This window comes from Danio rerio, chromosome 24, assembly GCF_052040795.2.
Source record: "Danio rerio strain M-AB ecotype USA chromosome 24, GRCz13ab, whole genome shotgun sequence".
NCBI classification, from domain to species: Eukaryota; Metazoa; Chordata; class Actinopteri; order Cypriniformes; family Danionidae; genus Danio; species Danio rerio.
Window position 1 is genome coordinate 10,031,927 of NC_141044.1, and position 15,741 is coordinate 10,047,667.

The window sequence follows — 15,741 nt, forward strand, 5'->3', positions numbered from 1 at the left end:
AGGTTTTGTTAATAGTTAGAATGTTTATATTTGTAAGGTTTCACAAACTAATTTCAAGAGAAGCATGATATGATGCAACTGGTTTCTCATCTGTAATCATTAGAAAGCCAATCAGATTATTCAAAACTCACTATAAATAGCCTGTGCCTGTCTTGCATTATTCCCTTATTTTGGAAGAATCCCCCTTCCACCCCATCTCCCGCTTTACCGAGAAGAGCTCTCGAGAACTACCTGATCTCATACCCCCTACATGCTCATTGACCAGGCATTATCTCTGAGCTCAGGGTTCTCTCTCGGGACAGCATGTCAAACCTGCTATTAATATCAAGCAATATGTAACTCCTGAATTGTATTATAAATAATAAAATAAATAATAATGTGGGGTTTTCATTTTTACTGTAATTTTAGCACACCAAGTTAAGCTGAAGGAGAATAAGAAGCATGTCTTTGGCAACTAGTTAAAATATATATATATTTTTAGCTGTATAGATTCATTTTACTTTGGCTAAGTCCCTTATTTTATTAGAGGTCACCACAACGGAATGAACCGCCAACTAATCTAACATATGTTTTACGCAGCGGATACCCTTCCTGCCGCAACCCATTACTGGGAAACACACATTCACACTCATGCACTACGGCCAATTTAGTTCATCCAATTCATCTATGGCCTGTCTTTGGACTCTGCCGGAAATCAGAGCACAAACCCACACCAACACAGGGAGAGCATACAACAAAGTTTTTTGTTTTTTTTTCATTTGTATCCATTATCAATAGCCTATTTAAGTTTTGAGGCAGGCTATAGCCATTTTTTCAGTGCACGATTGACTGATTTTTTAAATACACGGAATATACTTATTTATCTCATTTGTGTTTAATTTGATGGAATAACCAAGAAACAGAAATGTGCAAACATCTAGGAATCTTAAAGACAGGTGCTCGATCAAAAATAAACACAATAGCAAATGATCAAACCAAAATCGGCACACTGGCACTTTAGCTCTAAAGAGTGTGCCCATTTTCTTTTGATCTTTTGCTAATTTTATGGAATAAACATGGACATGGCCATTTTTCAGAAAACAGCCCATTTATTTTAAAATATGTTATATTTATTTAGGCTATGTAGGCTATTAAATTATATTTCATTTATATATTTCAACTATATGAAATTAAATTACAACCTGTATTTTACCATTCATTTTAGCTTTAACAGTTTATTGATAACTAGCCTAATCAGAGAACATTTACCTGAGCTCTGTGAAACGTTTTGTATGTAGGCCAATGTAGCAGCCTAACAGGGTTATAATGTATTTCTCCACCTGCACACATTGAAATACTATTGGGAAGGAAGGAGTTAACATTTGTTATTGTTTTACATGTAGAGCGTCCCCTCTGTTAATGTAAAAAGAAAATTCATTGTGGTGTGTATGAAGAAGAAGCCAGTCCACGAGGGCTGGTTGAATAGATCAGCGTTCATTTTTTTGTTCTGACTGTTTTCACAGACAATAAATCGCCAAAAGATATGTCAAAGTGAATTTTTATTTACACAACGCAGAAGAGATGCAAAAGACTAGTTGCATTGGTGCCGTGACCCGGATGGGAGTGAGGTTTAGGGGGGTCAGTGTAACGAAGGCCAGCTAGTGAAGTCCTGTGCAGGTAAACCTCACTCCTCTGACCTCTAAAGGTGCTCTAGCAACAGATGCTAGAGACCATGGTCTTTGCCTCCTTGTTAGAGCAACCGACTTACATGTGGAAGGTCGCTGGTTCGATTCCAGCTCGGAGCAGGTTGGGGGGGTGTAGGCCGGTTGGGTTACATTGGTGCCGTGACCCAGATGGGAGTGAGGTTTAGGGCGTGAGTGTAACTGAGGCCAGCTAGTGAAGTCCTGTGCAGGTAAACCTCACTCCTCTGACCATGGTCTTTAGCCTCCTTGTTAGAGCAACCGTCACCCATGCGGAAGGTCGCCTGTTCGATCTCAGTTCAGTGTGGGTTGGGTTTATATCAGAAAACTATAAACACAATCATCCCAGGCACAGCATTGTATTAGATTTTAGCAAATCTGAACAAAACATGGAGATAGCACCTCCACTTTCCCCCGAGAAACAGCCACCCACTGGAGTCGAGTCCTCCACCTTCAGAACTGGCCACTACTGAGAATGAAGCTGGGCGGTCCCCTACTCGTAATGTTTTTCCTGAGTCAGAGAATTGCTTAAGTGCTGCAGCTAACCACGGTTAGTCATGGCATGTTGTTCCCTGAGACGCATTTCTAAAGGCCACATCTGTATAATAAATAACATATTAAAAATATTCAGAGAAAAAAACTGTCATTTAGTTTTTTTTTTATATTTTGTTTTAATATTTCAAATTTGTAATATTTTTGTGTAAATAAATCAGCATGCATTAGAAAATTAATAAAATAATATATATAAAAAAAATAAACTCCATAAACACACACATTTATTTAAATATCTTTTACCCCACAAATATCTCTTTTTAATCTAGTTTTTTTGGGGGTGGTGATTACAGATGATCCTTCATTATCCCTTTGAATCGGGGTCATCCCACAGTGACAGTAACCAGACCAGAACAACAGCGTATCAACTGTCCTGCGGTGTCACCTCTGCCAACACCGAACATCGCTCATGTGTCAATGGAGTGAATATCGTCATAGCAACCTGCAGCCAGACTTCCTGCAATCTTACAGGGTTACAGACAAGAAAAACACACGATTCCAATCAAAAACAATCAACATCATGGGAAAAATCCAAGGTCAAACAGGAAGCCTTACAATCTTATCAGAGAGTGTCCAGAAAGAAGCAACAATGTTTCCATTCTCTTTTCTCTCTTCCTCTTTTAATCCTTCCCAGTCTCATTTGCAATCCCATATGACCCAGCAGTGAATGGTACAGCTTGGTATGGAATGTGTGTCCTGTTTAAATACTCTAGTTTAGTACTGTAAGTGTTAGTGCCTGCACAATATTGGAAGAAAAACCGACCTTGCGATATTTTCGTTTATTTACAAAAATATATATGTTGAGATACGAACACAGTTTCACCTTCAATAGCTCTATATGAAATAAATTCCTAATTTTAGATCTAATGGGAATATTTTTGTAGGGTAGATAATTAGGATAAAATGTAATAACTAATTATTAAGCATCCATAAATGCAATACAGCAAAGATGCAAATGAAACAGTTTAATACTGAATAAATCAATGTAAAATGATTGTTTAGGCTTTATGAAATAAACTATTTAATACAAATAATATTTGTTAAAGCTTCAAATGCTATCATTTATTGTGCCTATATGGTTTTAACTTGCCTGAAATAGTTAATCCCTAAGCTTCTTAAGACTGTTTTTGGGCAGAAATATTGAGTTTTAATTAAAAAACAAAACAAAAATGATTGCTGAGCAGTTGAAAACTTGCCTGTAGTTTAAAAAAATTGAGTTAAGTGGTTTTAATAATAATAATAATAATAATGATAATAATAATAATAATAATAATAATAATAATAATAATAATAATAATAATAATAATAATAATAATAATAATTAAAGCTGTAAGCAGCGATAAAAGGGAACAGGCTCACCGTCACCCGGTGGGTTTAGGATGACAGAGAAGATTGGACAATAATAATTTAAGCTTATATAAATAAAAAGCACGGTGGTGCAGTGACGCACTCTCGCCTCACTGCAAGAAGATTTCCCTCACAAGTCCAAAGACATGTGGTATAGGTGAATTGGGTAAGCTAAATTGTCCATAGTGTATGTGTGTGAATGGAAGTGTATGGGTGTTTCCCAGTCATTTGGTTGCAGCTGGAAGGGCATCTGCTGCATAAAATGTATGCTGGATAAGTTGGCAGTTCATTCCGCTGTAGCGACCCCTAATTAATAAAAGGACTAAGCCGAAAAAAAAAGAAATGAATGAAGGAATAAAAAATCTGAGAAAATCACAGATTTATGCCATACTTTCTTCAGTCAGCAGGTGGCGCTATGAATTTAACTCATTATTTTCATGTAGTTGTCTTCAGGAGAGGAATCTTATTGGAGATTGTGTGGCCGAGTTATAAGTACTTTTTCCCTGTTGCGAAACGCCACGGCGATGCCCTACGATGGATTCAATCTATTACAATTTGAGTTTGAGTTTATTACTGTTTAAAACATGTCATTTCCTGTCACCAGCAGGTGGCGCTATAACTGTAACTGGATATTGGCATTTAAACGCGTTCAGGTCAGGACTGTTATCAAATGTGTGGATTTTGAGGCAGATCAGACAATGCATGCATGTTTTCGTTATATATATATATATATATATATATATATATATATATATATATATATATATATATATATATATATATATATATATATATATATATTAGAGAAGTCAAGGGTTACAGGTTTCCAGCTTTCTTCATAATATCTGGTTTTGTGTTTAAACAGCATTAAAAATTCATAAAGAGTCCTTTCACACATTGCAACTTTGATGCTAAAACAATACATTGTGCAGCCCTACAGTAGTGCGTGTTGTGTATGAACTTAGTACTTCCACAATCCAGTAGACAGGAGAAACCCAACACACAGGCGCAAAGGAAGCACAACAACCAATGTTCTTTCCCTGAAGAGTGACATGCACTTCTACGAATAATACATTAGAGGCTTCAGAAATGAGTTTCTAATAGTTGTGCGCTTCGGTAAATGAGGTTATAAAAGGGTAGTTGAGATGTACCTCACTGTCTGATAAGACATTTCCTGTAAGACACTGATGATTCTATCAGGCTGCTCTCCTTCCCGTAGGAAATAAGTTCACTTTTGGTTAGTGCAGCTGAACAGAGTGAGACAGAAAAGTTCTCTGTAGAAAGGAGCATTTGATTCGGATTGATTTTTAAAAGGATAGTACCTACAATGTTAAATTTTCATTAAAATATTATGCAGTTCTATATATTTTAATATGTTATTTACTTCTCAGTGCAAAACTTTTTGCAGACATTACTTCAGTAATTTTTTTATAGTTAGTTTTATAGTTAGTTAAAATTGTTTTGGATTTTTAGTTGCATTTTTAGTAATATAATATGTAATATATGTATACAAGTTAGACATGTTTATGACAATAAATAAAATAAATAACTTTGCATGAGACCAAGCTGGCATGCTTGTAAAATAACAGAAAAAAATTAAGCACAAAAGATTATCTAATCAATCATTTCAAATAATTATTCTTAACATTTATATTGCGCTTTTCTAGACACTCAAAGCACTTTACATATTTTTTTGAGGGGAATCTCCTCATCCACCACCAGTGTGCAGGATCTAGCTTGATGACCTGATGACAGTCATATTGCACCAGAGCGCACACCACACACCAGCTGATTGGTGGAGAGGAGACAGAGTGATGAAGCCAATTATGACATAGGAATTGTTAGGAGGTCATGATGGACAGTGGCCAATGGGCAGATTTTGCCAGGATGCCAGGGTTAAACCCTTACTTTTTTCAAAAAATATCCTGGGATTTTTAACGACAGCAGAGATTCAGGAGTTCAGCTTAACATCTAATCTTAACATCTAAGCACTCACTCAGCAGTGTTGAGTCCCCATCAATATACTGGGGCGTTAGTACCCACACAGACCACAGGTTGAGCGCCCCCTGCTGGTCTCACTAACACCACTTCCGGCAGCAACCTAGCTTTCCCATGTGCATCCAGGTTGTGACCTGAGGACCATGTGGGGTGGGTGACAGTGTGAAAGTTGCAGAGAGCTAGCTGCCGGCAAATCTACCTTCAAGTAACATTTAACCTTAAATTTGATTTGCCAAAGTTGATTTGCAAAAAGAAGGTCACTGGGTCATTGGTTCGAGCCTCGGCTCACTTGGCGTGTCTGTGAGGAGTTTGCATGTTCCACCTGCATTCGCTTGGGTTTCCTCCGGGTGCTCCGGTTTCCCCCACAATCCAAAGACATGCGGTACAGGTGAATTGGGTAGGCTAAATTGTCCGTAATATATGTGTACGTGTATGTGTGTGTGGATGTTTCCCAGAGATGGGTTGTGGCTGGAAGGCCATCCACTGCGCAAAACCTTGCTGGATAAGTTGGAGGTTCATTCCGCTGTGTCGACCCCGGATTAATAAAGGGACTAAGCCGACTGAATGAATGAATGAACTTTTCCATAGTGCACACACCATACCTGTCAACCCTCCCGTTTTTCCTGGGATTCTACTGTATTGTACAGTTCTATCCCGCTTTCATCCCGTAAAGGTATTTTCCTGTATATCTCCTGTATTTTCAGCCTTTCTTTGAAGGGTGGCAAATAAACATTAAAGAGCCGACCCTTGCTATATGCAACCCATACTTCCGAACCACCAGGGGCCGCCCCCTGCTCTTAAACACGAGTCTGTTCTGTGCTTTCGCTTTGTTTAGGCTTGAAAACATTTTGAAATAAATATAAAAACGTTGTGATTCCCTTTCCTTTTGATTACAGGTGTCGTCTCCCCTTCAAATGCAATCCTCAAAACAGTCATGTAGCAGTGCGTGACTGTCAGCTGACACGCTTCATAGTGATAAACAGACACTGTTCCCTACATTGATTTTGTACACGCGATTTGAAGCGGAGCAAAAGTCTGGGTTTTGGGTGCGTGTTTGAACAGACATATACACACAATTAATAGTAATAATATCTAAAGATGTCGATCTTTGTGGGTTGTTTTTCAAACACAACTAATTTCGTCCTAAATGAGCATACAAAGTTAGGTAAGCAATCGAATGCTTTTGTTATAATGTTAGTTGTGTGCGTTTTTAAAGTGACACCGCTGTTGTTTAATGTAATCAAACGAAAAAAAAAATCTAAATAAATCATTCATTCGTTGTTCTTTAATCAGAATGTGTAAGTTATACAGTATAGAAACAGCTAATGAGATTGATTCTATTTCATTATATTAGCTATTAATTTTAATAAGTTGAACTGTTTGCTAATTTATTTGCTGCTAATGTATGCTATTTAATTTTTATTTTGTAAATAATAATAAAAATTACTTTGAAAAAGTGCAATAATCAAACATATTACAGGCCATTTAACTGTTCATTTATAATGAAACAGCTCTAAATTAGCATTTTTAGTAATTTGGGGATTTAAAAAAAATTAATGGGATAGGGGGTTGTAATCCTTTATTTTGGTGGGCATATCCATTATTTTCACATCCCAATGTTGACAGGTATGGCACATACAGTAAGTGTTTTAAGCCTTCACGAAAATGTTCACTTCAGTCAATTTTCATTAACATTATTGGCAGCACGGTTGCATACAAATGTACTCTCAATATGGACGGCATTCTTTATTCTCAGCTTATCATTTTCATTTGAAACTTGTAGCTCTGATTTACTTGTGTAACCCCGCCAGTCCTACGCCACCCAATTTGCTCCGAGCTGGTATCGAACCTACTACCTTCCGCATAGGAGTCGGTTGCTCTACCAAGGAGGCTAAAGACCATGGCCTCTAGCGTCTGTTGCTAGAGCACCTTTAGAGGTCAGAGGAGTGAGGTTTACCTGCACAGCACACACTAGCTGGCCTCCGTTACACTCACCCCCCTAAACCTCACTCCCATCCGGGTCACGGCACCAATGTAACCCTGCCGGTCCTACGCCACCCAACTCGCTCTGAGCTGGTATCGATCCTACAACCTTCCGCATGGGAGTCGGTTGCTCTACCAAGGAGGCTAAAGACCATGCCCCTTAGCGTCTGTTGCTAGAGCACCTTTAGAGGTCAGAGGAGTGAGGTTTACCTGCACAGCACACACTAGCTGACCTCCGTTACACTTGCATGGAACACAAGGGGAGGTGTTAGACAAAATATCTGCAATTTCAGGAGGCTTTATGCATAGCGTTTAAGTAAAATTACCTAAATTAATAAGATTTATATAGGGTTCCCGAATACTATCATCCCTATCCGCTTTAAATGTATAAAAATAGAGCAGCTTGGACGTTCTGCTAAACATCTTACTTTGTGCTCTACAGAGGAAAGAAGGTCATAAATATTTGATTTGAAACCAAATATGGGCATAACTGCCGTCAGAACTAATATGTCTGTGTTAATCAACCATTTAACCTAATTTGTGATAGTGTCGGGGACTGCTTTGTGACTCTGGCATCCCAGGTGAGTTTGATACTCTAAAATATTGAACACACTGTTTAGTATGCGCAAAGTAGCTCTGCCGACTTGGATTTCTTGATGCACTGACATAGCAGGTGTCTTAAATTACCCAAAGAGCAAAGCTGATAGCGTCAACAGGCCTTCCCGTGTCCCCGTTGGCAGGAAGGGCAGCGGGGGAACAGGACAGCCGCGGATACAGCCATTACGGCGATTAGAGAGCGAGCTAGGGATGGATGAGGAAGATAAGAAGGAAAGGGGAGGAGGAGAGGACTGACGGAGCGTGAAGTGTGTGTAGGGGAATTCCTGGAATTCCATGACTGCCAACGCTGTGCTTTTGACTCCGTTTCCTGATTCTGTGAACACAATCAGACTTTTTTTTTTTGTGTCGTCAGAGATGTAAAAGAAGCAGATTCAATAGAATATACAGGATTGCCTCCTTTTTTGTTCAGCCGTGCAGCTTCTGTTTGGCTTTTTAGTAAAGGTTTTATCAATTGATGGCTTCAGGCTGTCAGGGAGAGTTGCTTGGCTTGCTTCTGATCAAAGGTCCTTGCTTTATTTGGCTCTGCTTATTCAAGACTGAGCAGTCCCTTCAAACAAGGATTTAATAATGTAGAAATGAGCATGCGGGGTCCTATTCAGCAGAACAAAATGTACCCACTGCAGTGATGCTTATAAAGGGCCTGCAAAGGTATTTGGGCACACAAATTCTTTAGGTAACAAAATATTAAACCAAATGGTCATTTTATAATGAAATACTCCATAAGTATGCTCAATAAGTAAGCAAAATAACTGGAAACATTTTCAATTAAGTTGATAGTTCACCAGTTCGTCATTTACTCACACTCAAGTGGTTCTAAACTTAAATCTGAATGTATTTCTGCTGTTGGACACAAGACAATATATTGAGGAAAAGCATTGACATCCGCAGTATAAGTGATATGGAAGTCAATAGCTACTTCTTTCTAACAGTCTTCAGTGTATCTTCTGTTGTGTTCAACAGAAACTCAAAGAGGTTTGGAACAAGTGGAGAGTGAGTAAATGATGACAGAATTTCCATTTGTGGGTGAGCTATCCCTTTAAAGTGACACTGGCCACTAGGGCTGGACAATATATTGCTTCAGCATCGATATCGCAATGTGATCATTCGCAGTAATCGCATCAGGATTATAATTGATCATTTTGTAAGTGTTTCTGAGGCCTGTGACTGTATGAGGGTTATAAAGGCATTCAGACCAAAGAAATTGTTCCATTTGTCAGTTTGAAAAATTAATAATAGTTAATTTTATTGAATTGTTTCTAAAACGAAGACTATGCAGTATTATTTTACATTTGATTATTCATTTACTGTATACCTGAATACATTTCGACTCCTCAGATAAACTTAAGATAGTGTTTATTTAAATAGTATCTTTATTGAATTTATTTATGGATTGTTTATTATAATTGATGCACTACCTTACAGAATTATCCCAATCAATAATAAAAAGCTAAATTCTTTCCAAACATTTATTTAAGTGAAATAGGTTTCAAACAAGCCTGAAGGACTCACTTAGTTTGATCAGGTGTGTTTATTTAGGGTTAAAGCTAAACTGTGCAGAGCTGTGGCTCTCCAGGAACTGGATTTGGCACCTGTGAAGAGAACGTTTGCGAAACATCAATATAACCAAAAGTAGAAAGGTTTTTCAGTTGCATTTAAAAAAGGTTTCATGTTAACATAATAATGTTTTCGAAATGTTCTCTGTGTTACATATGGCAGCTCAGTTTTTCTGTGATAAATATGGCAATATGAATATGGATTCACAAGATAGTTTGAATAGAAAGAAGTTGTTACTTCACTCTTTTTAAAGGGTCATTATTGACATTTTACGTTATAGCTAACATGGTTTAAAACAGGGGTCTCAAACTCGCGGCCCGTGGGCCATTTGCGACCCTCAGTGCAATATTTTGTGGCCCGCGCCGACCGCTGTACACTGACAGAATTAGCGGAGCGGGGAGAGAGAGCGCTCCCAGCTCCGCTGATTCTATCCGTACACAGCGGTCACTGGCCTTCCCCGCCCGCCGTGTAAACAAAGGGGCGGGGATGCCGGTGACTTCACCACGCACCCCGCCCCTTTGTTAGACGCTGTGACGGGCGGGAAGTGTTAGGAACTCGCGCCGGCCAGAACCAAGGTAAGTTGTTCCCGCCCCTGCCTGCCACTTAGCTACCTAGCTACAGCCTGCATATTATAGGTAGATACAGACTGGTACAGACTGATGTGACTGGAGTGGGGTGGGGGTGTTTTATTTATACATATATACGCCTTTTTTTTAGGTGAGGGAATGGAAGTTTTGAGTGAGTTCCCCCACTTTTTTCCCTAGGACTTGGCCTTTTTGGGAGCACATATTTGTGTGAGAAGTTATTTTCCACCTTGAACTTTATTAAGTCAAAGTACAGGTCTAGACTTAATGATGATCATCTTCAAGCCATACTTAGGGTCTCAACTGCTTCCGCTCTAAAGCCAAATGTGGTTCAGATTTGTGAGAAGAAGCGCTGTCAAGTCTCTGGCAGCAAGGAGTAGGCAAAAGATGCCATGTTCAGAAGAACTGTTCATAATCTTCACTCAATGTTCTATTAATGTTCAGGACACTTCATGTTCAGAAGAAATAATTAAAACTGTTAATAATGACATTTGAGGACTTTTATTTTTGTGAAATCCCTTATGCGGCCCAGCCTCACCCAGACTTTGCCTCCTGTGGCCCCCAGGTAAATTGAGTTTGAGACCCCTGGCTTAAAAGATCGATCTGTGACAAAGCAGCTACTGTTTTGGGAAACCCTCGTCACTACGTCATTCTTTTCCCAAACGATGCATGGTGCTATGATAGTTCAGCCTCGAGTTATGTTTAGAAAACGCATCCCTGGTGTGTATGTCTCTGCTTTTGGTTGTAATGTCAAGTAATTCCACACTTTAAATAACAATGCTACTACATACTACCCTATGCCATCGTTTTGTATTTGTTCAGTTTTTGCTCCTCTCTAAACACACACCATACATGTTTATGACATCATTATTATCAAAGGCTCTTGTTTTGGGGTGTTTACATGGACGTAGCATCAGTGGTATTTCTAAATCTTCCACTTTGTAACCTGTTTTCAGATTTATACATTTTCAGTCCCTAAAAAATGCAGTTGTCTTGTAAATAATCAACGCATATAAAGTTTCCAGTCTCTGAAAATATTGTTGCACACCCCGTAGTACAGAATTTGACCAATTTTTACCATAAGAACTGACTTAATTCATCATAGATGTATCAAGATGCTTTAAAATGATTTCTCAGAAATGTTTGTCCATGGTAGCATTAGGAAGTTGCTGCAGATATGTCAGCTGCTCATCCGTGATGCAGATTGTAGTTGCAGGCTAGTCTTTTGTGCATGCAGGGCAGTATATGATCATGATCACTTTACACTGGAAAGCTGATGTTGGCCACATTTAAAACAACAATGTGAACAGCAAGGCAAAAAATCAGATCTGAAAAAAATGATTTGAGCACTAATCCTAATATTGGTCCTAAGGAGCTCAAGTTAGCCAAGAAAAATCCCCCACACCATCACAGCACAACCACAAGCTGACTTGTTGATACTATGCAAGGCAGGATGGATCAATGCTTTTACAGTATTATCTATCCAAAATGATCACCTATACTATTCGAATGTCACAGCAGAAAAATCGAGACTTATCATGTAAGGCAAGCTTTTTTTCAGTTTTATGTTGTCTACTTTTAATATGACAGTGCAAATCCACTTGTAATGTCACGCTAATGGGCTTCCGCCTCCACGACTCAAAAAATGGTTCTAATAAACATTTACAAAGCGATGTAATACTTTCCAATATCATAATCATAATAGTGTATCAGGAAAGTATTCATAGCGATTACCCATATTTTTGTTACAGCCTTATTCCAAAATAGATTCAATTGATTTGTTTCCTCAAAATTCTACACACAATACCCCATAATGACAATGTTTATACAATATAAATATTTAATGAAATTGGTAAAAAATCTATTCAAAATAAAAAAGCTAAAAAATAACATGTGCATAAGTATTCACAGCCTTTGCTCGAAGCTTTCTTGATGCACCTTTGGCAACAGTTACAGCCTCAAGTCTTTTTGAATATGATGCCACAAGCTTGGCACACCTGTCTTTGAGAATTTTTGCCCATTCCTCTTTGCAGTTCCTCTCAAGCTCTATCAGGTTGGATGGGAAGTGATGGTGTACAGCCATTTTCACATCTCTCCAGAGATGTTCAATAGGATATAGGTCTGGGCTCTGGCTGGGCCACTGAAGGACAATCATCGAGTTGTTGTGAAGCCAATCCATTGATATTTTGGTGGTGCGCTTTGGGTTATTGTCCTGCTGGAAGATCCATCACCCCAGTCTGAGGTCAAGAGCAGTCTGAAACCGGTTTTCATTCAGGATGTCTCTGTACGTTGCTGCATTCATCTTTCCTATTCCTCACCTTTCCATTCTATCCTGACTAGTCTTCCAGTTCCTGCTGCTGAAAAACATCTCCACAGCACGATGCTGCCACCATCATGCTTCACTGTAGGAATGGTATTAGCCTGGTGATGAGCGGTGTCTGGTTTTCTCCTAACATAATGCCTGGCATTTACTCCATAGAGTTAAATTTTAGTTTCATCAGAGCAGAGAATTTTGTTTCTTATGGTCTGAGAGTCCGTCATGTGCCTTTTGGAAAATTCCAGGTGGGAAGAGGCTTCCGTCTGGTCACTCTACCATACAGGCCTGATTGGTGGATTGCTGTACAGATGGTTGTCCTTCTGCAAGCTTCTCCTCTCTCCACAGAAGAATGCTGGAGTTCAAACAGTGTGACCATTGGATTATTGATCGCCTCCCTGAAAAGGCCCTTCTCCCCATATCACTCAGTTTAGATGGCTGGCCAGCTCTAGGAAGAGTTCTGGTGGTTTCAAACATCTTCCACTTACGGATAATGGAGGCCACTGTGCTCATTGGAACTTTCAGAGCAGCAGAAATTTTTCTGTAACCTTCCCCATCCTTGTGCCTCAAGGCAATACTGTCTTGGAGGTCTACAGACAATTCCTTTGTCTTTATGCTTGGTCTAATCATGTCTGATCAGCTGAATTTTGTCACAGGTGAACTCCAATTAAGCTGCTGAAACATCTCAAGAATGATCATTGGAAACAGAAGCTGCGTCCCAAATCGCATACTTATGCACTATTCTACACCATTTTGTAGTATAAATAGTTTAAGTAGTACGTTCATGATGCACTCATTCAGCCGCTAAAATGAAATGTGTAATGATGGACACTTCACGCACTCAACGACCGCAGGTTTGCCTACATAGTGGAAGGGGCGGAGCTATCGGGCGCACATGTTGGATAACTTTATTTATTTTGGATGGTGAAAGCAAAATTCTCCTACGAGAGTGATTATAGCGCCTCCCGATGGTGAATGCGGTTATACTCACGGCAGGTATTATTTAATAATTCGGTTGTTTATTTCACTGATTTGGCAATCGTCAAACGTCATCGGGGAAACGGTTTGAAGTTCCGCTTAGTAATAAAACATAAGTGTGCCATTTGGGATGACACTACATACATGTACCATCCTGATAAGTGTGTAAGTGCATGAGTGCATAGTGTATAGTGTGCCATTTGGGATGCAGCTAGAATGTACCTAAGCTCAATTTAGAGCTTCACGGCAAAGGCTGTGAATACTTATGTACTTGTAATTTTTCAGGTTTTTAAATTTTTAATAAATTTCCAACAATTTACAAAAATATTTTTCACATTGTCATTATGGGGTATTGTGTGTAGAATGTTGAGGAAATAAATGAATTTAATCTATTTTGGAATAAGACTGACATAAAAAAAAAAACATGTGAAAAAAAGTGAAGTGCTATGAATACTTTCCGCATGCACTGTAAATGCATGACTACGCGCAAGGCAGGCGAGGTAGGTAATGCCGATCACTCAATGCAGAAGTATAAATCAGCCTTAAGCCAATGTAAAATGAATACATGAATGAATAAATAATTAATATTAATAATAATAAAATTGGATTGACAAAGAGACATGAATCCTGAAATGAGCTCTAATGTTATATGACATTTGTTTTTGTTGATTTTTGTAACACATTTGTAAGTGTGTTGGCCAAAAATGCTGTTTTCAGTGGCACCATATTAAAGCTGCAAACAAATAATTTCCTATCTTAAATATTGAATGAATGAATAAATATAGCCACAAGAAACAGTGTCTGGAACATGCTCTTTGGCATTTAGGGAAATGCATTTTTAATGACCTGGCTATGATATTCTAATCTTGAGATTTGTTCAGCGTAGGCTCTTTGACAAAATCTACACGGAAGGTTTTCTCAAGTCTTGATCCCCAGGATTGGCTCTGTTTAGTTTCCTGCTCTCTTACCTAATTTAAGATTTTAAAACCCCCTCAAAAGGAGATTTTATGCTCTGAAGGAGAGTTCAGATCACTTACGAAACTTTCTTTGCAGATTTTCTTCTAATAAATCACACTGCAAATGCCCCTTCAGCGTCTCCTTCAAAGTGCCGAAATGCTCAGACTTAAATTAATCATTAAACTTCATGAGATCAATTAAAGGCAAATGCAAAGTGCCTCTTAATAGCGAGCCGAAAAAAGATGTGATTTATGAATCTTAAAGAGAATAATCAGACGATCAGAGAGAAACACACACTCAGAATGCTTTGGAGTTTTAGTTATGTGGGCCACAGATGAACAAGGCTAATAGGATTTACTGCGACTGCATGGAGGGGTGATGGAGATTTGGGAAGGGGGAAGCCTTTTACCCCCTGATGCTTAGTAGTAGCCCACCCAGAGCAGTCATGTGATGCTAGCAGGTGTCTAACTCTGATTAGACCTTTAATGGTGACCAAACCCAGCAACTTCCACCCAAGCTCCAGGATTATACGTGGAGTTAATTCTAAACAGGTCAGCCCCCCCTCTGTTAACAAGCCGCCTTAAAAACTGCTGCTAAAATGAGCAGAAGCGATGTCCTGTTTTTGAAGGTGCAAATGAGCTTTATGATATGCTTGTGATGTAGTAGACATTGTGTTTCCATGGCAATAACAGCAAGGAATAGGTTGTTTTGCAGATTTTGGTTATTTTTGTGAAGATAATTGTGAAGATGTCTAGTCAAGTGCGTCAGGGATGTTCAGAATGTATTTGTTATTCAGGCCTGAATCTCACGAAATGTTCAAAAGAAAATGAGTGTAAATTAAATATTTTATGTATAATTTTATATATTAAATGCGAGTAATGTGTATACTTTAGTGTTTTAAATTCAAAATTGATGACAATTTCTAACATTTTATATTATTGCTTGTTCTTATATATTTGTACAATCTGATGCCTACATTTTGAATAAGGAGTAGGGTTAGGGCTGGGATTTGGAGACATGCCTTCTTTAAAAAACATACATTTTCATACAAATTAAGTTGTATGAAGTAGCAAATTTTCTGACAATATGTAAAATAGTTTCCTTTAAAGATCAAGCTAAAAAAAAAATTTCTCAAACAAATCGTTAGATAACTAAGATTCCATATCCACATACCTGT

The 15,741-nt window shown here is 38.5% G+C and overlaps 1 protein-coding gene and 1 long non-coding RNA gene across 9 annotated transcripts in view; both read left to right on the forward strand.

The window, feature by feature from the left end:
• The window catches only part of tmem108 (transmembrane protein 108), a 130,519-nt gene that overhangs the window by 5,817 nt on the left and 108,961 nt on the right, over positions 1–15,741 (forward strand). The window lies entirely within an intron of this gene.
• LOC147831006 (uncharacterized) lies at positions 1,175–14,019 on the forward strand. Its single transcript, XR_015524783.1, has 3 exons — positions 1,175–1,602; positions 7,755–10,032; positions 10,913–14,019. It is a non-coding gene; the product is annotated as an uncharacterized LOC147831006 (long non-coding RNA).